Below are 12605 nucleotides of genomic sequence, written 5' to 3'. Positions count from 1 at the left end.
CTCTGGGCCTCCCGGGTCAGGCTTTCCAAGGATGGGAAAGGACAATCAGTCCACTGGACAGGGTGGCAGGAACAACACAAGGAATCACAGAGTCCGCCCAGAGAGGGTCTTAAAACAGATGGCAAGCAGAGCAGCATATATCCGTCTGGGGCCTGGGCGGAGAATCTGGAAGTGTCTGCCACACCATGCTTTGGAACGTAGGAAGGGGTTGGGGGCACGCAGGGGTACAGAAGTGTTCCTGTATGAGGAACGGATGAGCTCCCGCCCCGCTCCACAGTGACTCACCACAGACGGAAGAACCCCTCCAGAGCCCCGCTATGACATTTGCACCCTGGTGGACATCCTTCTGTGAGGCCAAGCGGAGGATGCGGTCTCAGGGAGACACAGATCACTGACACGGCCCAGTACTCATGGACCCGGGTTGACTTTGCTGTGACCCCTGCGGGAACCAGCACCTTCCCACTGACACAGTCTGTCCCTGGTCACCTCAGGCGGGACAGACAGCCCACGGCCACCCCACCCCCCAGCCTGGCTCTTCTTCTCCAATGTAACACGGGCCACGGAGTTGTCACTGGGGTCATGGCTGAAGTTCCCGCAGAGCCCCCGGGTGTGACCCTCATAGGGCTGTGGGGGGTGAGGGTGGGGCTGAGCCATTGGTCCCAGTGGGACTGCAGCCGGAGCAGAGGCTGTTCCACATACAAGCCTTCCCCCCACCCCACGCCCCACCCCTGTCCAAGCTTACAGGGGGTGGGAGTTACCGTCTTGCCGTTCACCTAAGGAGCAGAGGAAAGGAAGGTTCAAGAGAACAGGACCATGTTTGTTTGGTCCAGCACTGCCTGGCGCAGAGTAGGTGTTCAAATGTTCAGATACATGTGACATAGTTTTTTTAAAGATTTATTTATTTGTCAGAGAGAGAGAGAGGGGGCACAGGCAGGGGTAGGGGCAGAGGGAGAGGGAGAAGCAGGCTCCCCGCTGAGCAAGGAGCCGGATGCGGGGCTCTATCCCAGGACCCTGGGATCATGACCTGAGCCGAAGGCAGACGCCTAAAAGACTGAGTACCCAGGCGCCCTACATGTGACATATTTGTAAGTGAAGGGGCAAAGACAAAACTGGTCATTGAGAACATTTCTCATTTTGTCCTGCTCAGCACTCTTTCTCCTTTCTCTGGATTTCCTCGGGGAGCCATCCCTCCAATCTTCCTCCAGGCACTTCACAGGAAGTTAACCCCACCCTCGCTTCCCACACCTGACCCAGGCCTGGAAATTGGCTCGTCCACGCGACTGCATCAGAGTTGGTCACATGACTCAGGCTGGGCCAATGAGGGGCAGCCCTGGGACCTTTCAGAACGAGGTCTTCTATCCAGTGGCGTGTACTAAACTAACCACCATCTTTGTGGGGCAGCACCTGCCTGAAAAGGAAGCCAGAGGAAAGTACAGCCCAGAAACGGGTACAGATTCTGGACATACTGTTTGAGCGCCTGGATCCCGCTGTGCCTGAAGTCAGAGATCTGTAGGCTTTTTTTTTTTTTCCAGCTACGTAAACCAATAAATGCCTTTCTTAAGCTGGTTGGAGAGGTGTTTCTGTTATTTTAAACTGAATGTGTTCTGATGGCTATAGACAGAAAAGAGAGTATAATCAGGATAGAGGTAACATGAGGAAACATTGGAAGGAAAATAATGTTTCCCCGAGGGGCTGGGATTCCTTGAACTCACATGTCCCCCAAAGTGGAATGCTTACCTGAGCTGTGCCTGGGCTGTCCCTTTGGAGGTGGGGACCCGGTTCTCATTAACCTGGATAGTATCCATTTGAAGGATGAGCATGATGGGGCTGCTGTACCTGTTCCTTTCCCCACTTCTACCCTGAAACAGGGCAATGAGCCTGCAGAGCCACAAGACTTGGCAAAGATGGACACAACAGGTGCCTGAGAACTCAACAGTCCTGCCACCGAAGTGGTTATTGACAAGTGCCCAGATGCCCAAGGGGAGCGGGGGGTACCCAAAGATGCCCCTTGGGGTCCCACACTTCTGCCCGGGCCCCCAGGAGGTGGGGGAGCAGTGCACGGTGTGAGGGGGCGGTGGCAGAATTCCTCCCCATGCTCCCCAGCCCGGGAGGCCTCCCCGGCCAGGTGGTGCCTGCCCTTGCCTCCCATGGGGCCGCCACACTGGACGGGGGCACACAGTCGGTGACTTTGAGCCTGAGCCCAGGTCACCCTGGCAGCCCTCCCGGCATACAGTCCCGCAGCTGTCAGGCAGGGCAGGCCAGGTCTGGAGGAACACATGTCATTTGTCCCAGGGATGTGGATTCACGGCCCCGAGATCAAATTCCCTTGCCTGCTACCTCCCCAGTGCCCAGCACAGGGCAAAGCTTGATGAGTAGATGTTGCAAGAGTTCATGAACGTATCAAAGCCTCTCTCTGCAGCATTTGTTCAACTTGGACCGAGCATCTACCATACCCAGGTCCCAGCCCCTGCCTAAGCTTACCTGTCCCCTCCTGGAAGCTGAGCCTCCAACATCACCTTTACCCCATGGGCATCCACCTTGATCGACCATTCCCCAGTCACACTGTCCACCCACACCCTAAAGACCACCCCCCGGGTCCCCTCAACAGGTGCAGGACCCGGCACATAGCAGCAGGCCCACTGGGTGGTGATGGGGGGGGCACCTGGCACTTGCCTCCTGGGACCCCACACCAGGCTCCAGCATGCGGAGGCCTGGCGCTCCCTCGCTACCGGCTTGGGGGCACAGTGATGCCGCCGTCCCGCTTCCTTACACTCACATAGCTCACGGCCAAGGGCGCTCAGCTTTCGAGCTCCTAGGGGCGGGTCGTGGCTCTGCTGGGGGCAATCACGGAAGGCCCGGTTCCCCCAAGCCCCACCACTGACCAGACCGCTGGTGTCCCACAGGCCGCCCTCGTGACACAGGCTGCGGCAGGTCAGAGGCACCCCCTCACGTGGGCGGCTTCCTCACAGAAATCAGCATGTGTCTCCCAGTGGCCGCTTTCAGGGCAGGATTGTTCGGGAGCAATCCCCTCACCCCTCACCCTGAGCCAGGTCAGGGTCATGACTCCTCAGGGCCCCAGTCTTGTGTTTTCCTCAGAACCAACCACCCCCAACACACACACACACACACACACACGCAGTAGGGTTGTGTCCTCTCAGACCCCAAAGTGCGGACGGATGTTTCCACGCAGTTCACAGTCTTTACCACCGTACACAGCGGCCTCGGCTCAGATCCCACGTTCCTCCTTGCTCCCTCCCTCCAGCTCACCCCTGAAGCCGGGACAACACCACGTGCCCACAGGGATGTCAATGGTTTGACAGGCCCTCACTGGCTGCACACAGCTCCACACAGCTGTCCACGAATGGGCCCACAGGCCCAGGCTGCACAGGGGCCGGTCAGCTCTGAGAGCTGCCCTACAGGCCTTGGGGCCTGCATACCTGGCCCTCCTGCGGGCCGGACGGCTGGACCATTCGGAGCTGCAGGGCCCCACCTCTAGCCAGTTGGCCTGGAGCAGCACGGGGCCCACACAGACCCCGGTGACGGCGACCCCAGCTTCCAGGTGCTCCTCCTGGATCCACAGTTCAAGGCTGGTGTCCATGGCCAGGTGGGCGACTGAGCATCGTGTATGGACAGCCAGCCCAGCCTCGGGGAGGGAGGCGGCCGGGGAAGCAAGTGCCCATTCAGTTGTGGGGACAGGATGCAGCCCTGGGGTCAGGGGCCCCCGCAGGTTCAGTTCTGGGGGGGTGGAGACTCTCAGTGGGAGGCATTTCAGATAGAAACCCACATGGCAGCAAGAAGGGGGTGAGGCTCGGGTGATAGGTGAGACTCTGGAGAGGGCAGGGGGAATGATTCAGGACATCAACAGCAGAAAATGTAAAAGCACTGCCCAAGGTCAAGGGTGAAGACGGGAGAGGAGGAGGGTGGGCCGAGTCCTGGGCACCCAGCATTTGGGTTGGGGACAGCTGGGCAGGTGGGAGGAAAACCAGGAGCATGGGGTCCTGGAAGCAGAGAGAAAGTGCTTCACGGAGGAGGGAAGGTTGGGGTGTCTAAAGCCCCGGATTGGGCCCCTGGACTGGGGGAACTTCATCCAGACTGGTCTGGGCGGCACGAGCTTAAAGGGGGACAAAAGCCTGACCAGAGGGGGTTCACAGAATGAAAAGGGAGGGACCGGGGGCAGTGAGCACAGACAGCTCCTTGGTGGTTTTGTTGTCAAGGGTTTCCAAGAAAGGGGGCGCCAGCTGGAGGGGCTGAGGGATCAGGGCAAGTCACAGCCTGTCAGAACAAGGTGAGAGGGAACCCCGCAGGAAGGGGCAGACCGAGCGTGGACTCAGACCAGTGGGGCTCAAACTGTAGTGTGCATCAGGGACCCCAAAGCCTGGCTGAAACAGACTGTGGGCCCCGCAGAGTGGTGGCCGGGGGGGGTGGGACCCAAGAGCTTGCATTTCAGGCCAGTTCCTGGGTGCTGCTGATGCTGCACTCTGGGACCCCGCTTTGAGAACCACTAGATGCCGAGGCGAGAGAACAGGAAGAGTCCCCGGGTGAGACCCAGGAGCAGAGGCCACCATCAGCACAGCTGCCAGGACCCAGAGGGAGCTCCAGAGGTTCGAGAAAGGAGGTGTGAGTGGGCTCTGGGGGGAGGGGGCAAGCGACCGTCGCAGGGAGCGGGGAAGGTGGCCCTTCGAGGTCGCCATCGCAGGTGTGAAGCTGGCCCAGGGGCAAGTGCAGGAGGAGAGGGGAGGCTTCTGCAGTGGGGTTTGCCTGATGAGTGGGAGGGAGGGAGGGTGCAGACCAGGAGGAATTACAGATCGAGCCTGGAATCCGAGAGGAAAGGGCACGGGGCAGCGGCGGTAGGATCAGGGGGTCAGGGGGTCAGATGGCCAGTGGGCTCAGCCAGTGGCTGGGGTCAGGGGGCAGCCAGAGACTGGGTTGTGCAGCCAGGGAAGTGGTGGGGGGGTGGGCAGGGGGGTGAAGCCAGGCCCTTGGAGGGCTGCCCCTCAGGAGGAGCAATGAGAGGCCTATGGTGAGGGCCGGACCCGGGGAGGCCCATCTGTCCTGTGACCCCCCGTCTGCCTCAGGAGAGCCCACCATGCGGTTCACCTCTGCCCACCACTTACACCCCCGTCCATCTCCCTGACTTCTGTCTCGCCACTCCTGTTCATCCCAATATCATTCTGGCTTTCTGGTTTTCCATCCACCTGATGCTCTCTCTGTCCATCTGCCTGTCCATCTGCCTGACGGTCTGTCTTCTTGTCCCTCTCTCTTTCTGTCTGCTTGTCCATCTGCCGTTTGCTCTCTGCCTGCCAGGCTCTTTGCCGGGCTCTGTGACTGCCCAGTCTCCCTCCGTGTCTGTCACTCCCCAGGAGCCCCTCCCCGCTCCACTCTCAGCCCAGCCCCCCGCCCCATTCACCTGCACAGGTCCTGCGGGGTCTGGGGACCTCACCACCACGTCCCAGCCGCGCACTACACGGACGCCAGAAAGCAGGGCCCGGACAGAGTGGCAGGGCTGGATCTCAGCTGACTCTCAACAGTGTGTGCAGATGGCCCTGGGGGCCCAGGTGGCCGGCAGGGCTGAGAGGGACCCGGCAGCACGGGAAGGGGTGGGCAGATGCCCTGCTGGCTACGGGGATTGCTATTCCAGAAAGAGGCAGAGAGACGGGAACTGGGCTGTGGGGGGAGTGGGGCTGGGGCCTGGACTCCAGGTCCTGAGAGAGGAGGGTACTGGGGGTCCTGTCTCCTGGGTTTGAGGGTGGAATGGGGGCGTGGCGAGACCCCTTGGTCCTGGAGGAGGAGAGGGCTGGGGCCTTGGGCTCCTGGTGCCTGTGGACTTGGCCCTGGGAGCAGGCGGGTCTGGGGGAGGGTCCCCACCACCTCACCTTTGTAGGCACGACAACTGGGGACCGCAAAAGTGTTGGTGCGGTAGGCCCAGTACCCAGGGGCGCCCACATTGCTGTTGTCTGCCCCATGCAGGATGTCGGGGGGCCCTGGATCCCAGGATGGAGTAGTCCTTCTGCGGGCCACTGTCGAGGCCCACCTGGGGTATGATTCAGGACAGGGTCAGCCAGCCATCTCCTCACCCGGAGGACCCTGGGCTGCCACTGCTGGTTCCCCACCCACCTGGGCAGCCGTGCCCCCCAGGCCATTGTGGGGCTCCCCGCCGCTGGCCACGCCCATGGTCCTCTGGGTGTCCTTATAGAGAAACAGGGTCCAGGAGGTACCACTGGCCGTGGCCAGCAGCACCCGCAATGTGTTCACCTGCCGGGAGAGAGTGCAGCCCACGGCCCCGCTCCTCAGCTGGGCTCCGTCTGCCCCATCCAGCTGGCTTCTTCCCTGCTCCCCTGCCTCCCGGGGCCCTATCCACGTCCACCTCCCCCGCAGCCTGTGCGGGCCTCCCTCTCGCTCGCCCTCCCTCTCTACTCTTCTATTTCTCTTTTTGCCTCAACCCCCCCCCCCCGCCAACCCCTTCCCCATCCATCCTGTTCTTACACTTTTGCTCACTCTCCATCTCTCTGTCTCCCTGCCCTTGCTCTCTTTCCTTCTCTGTCCCTTTCCCGTCTGTGTCTTTCCCTCACACTCTGTCACCAATTTGCTCTCTCTCGCTGTGTCTCCGTTTCCCCTCCATCTCTCCATCTGTCCCCATGTCCCTCCTGTTTTTATCTCTTGCTGTCGCCCTCTGTCTCTGTCTCCCACTTGCCCAGAAATGAGACCCTTTCCCCTGGGGGCCGGGCCAGAGAGCCCCAGCCTGGGCCCTTCTCCCCCACCCCTGTCCTCACTCCCATCCATCCCCAGAAAAGGGAATTCGGTCCCAGGTGGGCCTGAGTGGGGCGCCTGGGGTGGGAGACACTCTGGGGAAGGCAGAGGCCAGATCTAGGGTGTCCTCTGCAGGTCCTGTGATTCTGCCGGCAATACATGTGGCCCCCACTCGATGTGGAGCCACCTGCCCGGGGAAATGCCTCAGGTGTGAACAGCGGTGTGCAGACTTGGGGGAGGTGGGAAAGGAAGAGATGGGCTGGGGGTTGTCATCGGGTCAGGGCTGAGAGGGCCAGGGCCCAGGGCCCAGAAGGACAGAGGACAGGGGTAAGAGGTGGAAAGGAGCAGATATAGACAGGACTGGCCAGGGGTGGGCCCAAGGACCTATGGTCAGGAGTCAGGACACTCGCCTTGGCTGACCTGTGCATGACACAGAGAAACCATCGTCCTTCCTCTGCAGGGAGGGCCTCATCCCCATGCTTCAGCCCATAAGGGTACAGGGGCGAGGCTGGGGACATCGAGACCTCTAAGAGCCCCCAGGGAAGGGTCGTGTCCCCTCAGTCCCCAAGGACAGGGATCACCAGATTGGGAGCATGTCCAGCCTCACCTCTGATCTCCTCACTCCAGGTCACTTGATTCTGTGGGACTGAGGGGAAGGGGGTCAGCCCAGGGCTGGGGTCCCCCACCATAGCCGGTCCTCTCCCAGAGCCCTCATGCCCGCTTGCCCACCAGTAGCAGCCAGAGCATCGCCACGGTGACCCCGTATACTGGGGGTAGCTGCAATGGTTGATACCCAGGGCTGAGGTGGGGGCCCGGGAGGGGGTCAAGGTGGGGCTGGGGAGCCTCTACCTCAGGATCGAGGAGCCAGCAGGCCCAGGAAGCTCTCCCAAGGATCCGATCTGGTCTGGCTGGACTGGCCAGGGCTGGGCCAGTCCTGCGGGTGGGGGTGGGGTAAAGTGGGGAGAGCGGACAGATGGCTTCCAGGGCCTTCCCCATGGGCAGGGTTGCCACAGGCACCCAGAGTCCAGGAGGGGCTCCCCACTTCATCAGCAGGCCTGAGTGTGAGTCAAGCAATCCGCAGACGGGGAATTAGGACCCTGCTGCCCTGAGCTGACAATGCGGGCGCGTCTCCTCCCCTGGACACTCCCAGCTCTCCACAGGGCACTAGAGATGCACTCGTAGCCTCCTGGGCCCTGAGCTGGCAGGTGAGGAGGGGGTGGTCAAGATGTGCCCCTGGGGAGTTTAAGGGGCTGCAGGCCGGCCCAGGGGCCCATGGGGGGCGGCTGCAGAGAATGATGGCAGACTCTGTGCTAGAAACTCACAGCTGAGCATATGGGAGCATGAGTGGGGGACATACCGATGGAAGGAAAGATTGACACGGAGCTGGGAGTAAGGAACCAGCAAAGGAGGCTCATGCCGTGCACCTGCAGAGATCGGTGGGGGCTTCCCTGGCAGAAGACGTTCTGAGTTAGGCAGGGGGGACTCCATGGTCAACGTAGGGGTCCCCAGGACACCTGGTCAAACCAGATGGGAGAGAGAAGGGGGGTTTACCCTAGGCCTTGATGTGAGTGGACCCCTCACCTTCCCCCGACTCTGAAGAATCTCTGGTTGAGGCCTCCTAGCTGCATTCCCAGAACACCCTGGCATGGGGCCCGGGGAACACCCCCCCACCCCGGGAGCAGTGTCCAAGCCTGGTCAGCAGGGAAGGGGTGGCGGTGGGGGACGCGGCCCCCTCTCCTGAGATGTTCCAGTCACAGCCCCGGCTTTGCCCCCTCAGAGGTGCCACCTCAAGGAGATTACACGCCCTCCGGTAGGATGTCACACCCCACAGGCCTCTCCTCCTGGCTTGTGTGAGGATTAAAGCAGCATTTCCCAAAGTGTGGCTGGCTCGTGGGCTGCCCGTGTGGGAATTCTGGGAGCGTCTAGGAGGGAATGAGGAAGCACTGATCTTCATTTTACTCTGATTTGTTTATCTAATACTTGTTATTTCTTTTTTTTTTTTTTAAAGATTTTATTTATTTGTTTGAGAAAGAGAGAGCATGAGCAGGAGAAGGGGCAGGGGCAGAGGCAGAGGGAGAAGCAGGCTTCCCGCCGAGTAGGGAGCCGAACATGGGGCTCGATCCCAGGACCCCAGGATCACGGCCCCAGCTGAGGGCAGATTCTTAACCAACTGAGCCACCCAGGCATCCCTAATATGTTTTATTTCTTTTTTTTTCTAAAGATTTTATTTATTTATTTGAGAGAGAGAATGAGATAGAGAGAGCATGAGAGTGGGGAGGGTCAGAGGGAGAAGCAGACTCCCCGCTGAGCAGGGAGCCCGATGTGGGACTCGATCCAGGGACTCCAGGATCATGACCTGAGCCGAAGGCAGTCGCTTAACCAACTGAGCCACCCAGGTGCCCTAATATTTTTTATTTCTATTGAAAAAAGTATGCCACTGCCGCCTGAAACCTTCAGTTTTTTAAAAGATTACTGTGAAAGTCAAGGCTAAGTTGAAAAAAGAGAAAGACAAAAAGAAAGAGAAGCAGAAAGACATGATCTAAATAAAATAGTAATATAAGTGGAACCAGTGGTATTTATTCCTGGCCTGTTCCCCCCCTCCACAAGACAACCCCGTAAGAACAGGAATTTTATCTGATTTGTCTCCAGTTGTGTCCCCAGTGCTCAGAACAGTGCTTGCTTGGCATGTAATAGGTGCTCAATAAATACTAGTTGAATGAATAGTAAAAATTAAGAAAAGCACACTCAAATGTCTGCCTTTGAGCAAATAATGGAATTACATACAGAAAACCCTCAGCAGCGCCCAGCACATAAGAATTGTTAAAAAATATTCATTCACACACTTACTCTTATGAAAATTATTATTATTTACAAGGACAACAAATAGGCATTCTGGCCAAATGCTGACCAGCTGAGCATTAAAATCAGGATACGCCCAAAGCTGAATATCACCCTCCTAGGATGAACTTCTGAAACATAAAAGCAAATCTGAAAACGTATTAAACATTTATTACTGTCACAGTCTTCTCAACCACAATCACAGCGGGCCAGTCTTTCGGGCTGAACACTTGAGTGAGGGACAGTTTGTCCACTACATCAGCTGCCAACATGCTCCTATAGTCAATGAGTTTCTGTGGAGGTTCTAAAACACGGCCCCGAATTTTTTCAATGGACCGAGAGGCAGGGTCTGTCTCTCTCTGTTCTTCTGAGTCTGGGCAGGTTTGTGACACCTTCCACCGACTGAGTAGAGCAGAAGGGAGGCTGGGGTATAAGAGGCAGTGTTTGCTGAAATGCTCCCTGGGGAGCCTGAGACCCCTGAGAAGTCCCAATGTCCTGAGGCAGCCGTCGCTCGGAGGCCAGTGAGCTGGTAGCTGAGCCCAGCCTCTGAGCCGCTCCAGCCCAGGCGCCGGACGTGTGAGTAAAGCAGCTTCCCTACCCCTTGTCTCTGTCCAGCGAGTCCCTCCATCCTTTAGATCTTCCAGCTGAGGACCCCGACATCACAGAGCAGAGCCAAGCAGTCCCTGCTGCTCCCGTTTGACTTTCGGAGCCACGGAATCCACGAGCATCATAAGATGGTTGCCATTGCACACCACTAAGTTTGCGGTGGTTTGTTATGCAGCCACGGAACTGGAACCACTGCCCACGTGATACCGCAGGATTTAAATAGTGTTACTTTTCCTGCAGAAACGAAAATCCACTCCCTGCTCGCACCACTCCTTGAATGTTCATGGTAATTATTTCCGATCATCACAATCATTGTTAATCATGGTGGCATTTTCCTTGTAAGATAACTATTGTGAAAGACTGAACGTTTCTCCTTCCGCTTGACTGGGAGGACGCCAACTTAGGAACCGTGTGCGGAGCTTTCCATTGCAACTGACATCCAAAAGTCTTTTCTATATTTGCAAATGAATATTCAGCTAGAGGCACTGACTGTGAATGCAAAGCCTTGCTTGTGCTCCTGATATGGTTACATTCAGTGGGCCAAATCCTTCTGGCTCGGAGATGCACACCAGTGACTCAGAAGTTTAGAGTTTGGATAGTCAACTTTTCTGAAGACCAAGACCCCAGCAGAACATCAAGACAACCCTGGATTGTCGTCATGGTTCTAATACCTGTGTGGCTCCTTGGGGAGAGGGGGCAAGATTGGTGGGGGCAGGAGGAGAAACTGAGGCTCACAGACCCCTGGCAAACACAGGAAGCTGGTAGATGGCTGTCGAGTGAATCATGGTCTCCCTTAGCTGCCTCCCTACCTCCAAGAGAGCAATAATGGTGGCGGATGCCAGAGTGGCCCCCTGGTTGACCTGTTTCTGGTGGACCTGTTATTGGCTTTTAATGCCCAAACATCCACTAGATCCCCTAGAATAGGGCTGCCTCCTCTCAGGTCCCCCAAGGCAGGCCATGCCCTCTTTTGTCCCCTGCAGAGCTGGGTCAAGTCTGCTCAGACCAGCCCCCTCCTGCCAGGGTAAGCTGTGTCCCCTTAGGCCCTCCAGGACATGGTTGTATCTGTGCAGGACCCCCACCGTGGGGCCGTGTTCTCTCCGAATCCCTGAGCTTCATAAAACACAGGCACCGTTCATTTTTCAGCTAATTACAAAATTCTAACAAAACAATGTGTGAGCCAAGTCTCAAATGAACATCTCAGATAGGATGGGTAGGACCGTGCAGCCTCGTGCAGACGTTTGGAAAACCTGCCTGGAGCTTGCAAATGAGATTGGATGGTGGTGGGGGTGGGTGGTGGATCCGGAAGGACAAAGCAATGGTGGGCATCAGCCACGCTAAGAGTTTGGTATCCAGGGAGTGATGCTTGGAGCATTTTCCAAACAGTCTGTAATTCGAAGGCACTTTCCTGTGTCTGTGTTTTAGGAAATTGCTTGGGTGCATGCAGTTGATAGGCAACACACTATAATTTTTCTCACTGGAAGTCATGGGAAACAGGCTCTGGTGAGCATTTTCCTGCAGACCAGCTGGTTTTCAGCAACACGTGGACTATTAGGGCAGAAAACGCTCAATTTCTCCCAGTTTAGGGGCAGCAGCACCCCCTGGTGGCAAATACAGGAAACACCCCCGGTGGCCGGCAAGCCTCCATGAGATCTGCAGATGCTCTAGGGAACAGAGTGGATCTCAGGGGAAGCTGGGACCCAACCTCCAGCCCTGATGAAGGAAGGGGCAGGGCGTCTCAGGCTCTGCTCATGGGGCCTGGTACTCCTGTCTCCACCCTACAGGGTCCGGTTTCTTGTGTTGGCCTATGGTGAATGTCTCCCCCCACCAACATACACTGGGCATCTACAACCCTTTTTTTAGAAAAAGCACTCCATTTTCCTTTGGGGAACCCCCTACGCTGAAGTCATATAGTTCTTGATGGTCAACCCCCTGACTCCATGCATCACATGCACCGTGATTTGATGAAGGATGAGCCTATGACCCAAATCTGCCCAGTGAGAGCCAGGCCTGGGCCTTTCTTGCTGTAGCTATTGGGAGAAAAGCATTTCCTTTCCACTGGGGCTGCTAAGTGGTCCATGGCCTATCAGCCTAGCCTTTGGGTGGGTGGGGGACATCTCTGTCTCTGGTTGTAGGGGAGGCTTCTTGCAAATAAAGCTTTTCTCTGTACAAAAGCAGATTTTGGAGAGGAAATGAGGCAGTCTTGATGAAAAATATTTGAGCAGCTGGATCCAGCAGTACCTGAAGCCACTTGCTCCAGGGCGTTTTCAGTTAAGTGAACCAATTAATTTTTTTTTCTCTTAAGCCAATGAGAATTGGAGGATAACGCTCCCTGCCTGATTTGTGCTAGACCCTAATTTCTCTCTTCCCTCCTGGACAAATGTCCTCATTGCTGTTTACACTTGCAAACTCAGAGG

Source organism: Mirounga angustirostris, unplaced genomic scaffold, assembly GCF_029215605.1.
Source record: "Mirounga angustirostris isolate CCGP_5_RB_7025 unplaced genomic scaffold, mMirAng1.0.hap1 SCAF_16, whole genome shotgun sequence".
In the NCBI taxonomy this organism is placed as follows: Eukaryota; Metazoa; Chordata; class Mammalia; order Carnivora; family Phocidae; genus Mirounga; species Mirounga angustirostris.
This window is presented reverse-complemented; position numbering follows the sequence as displayed.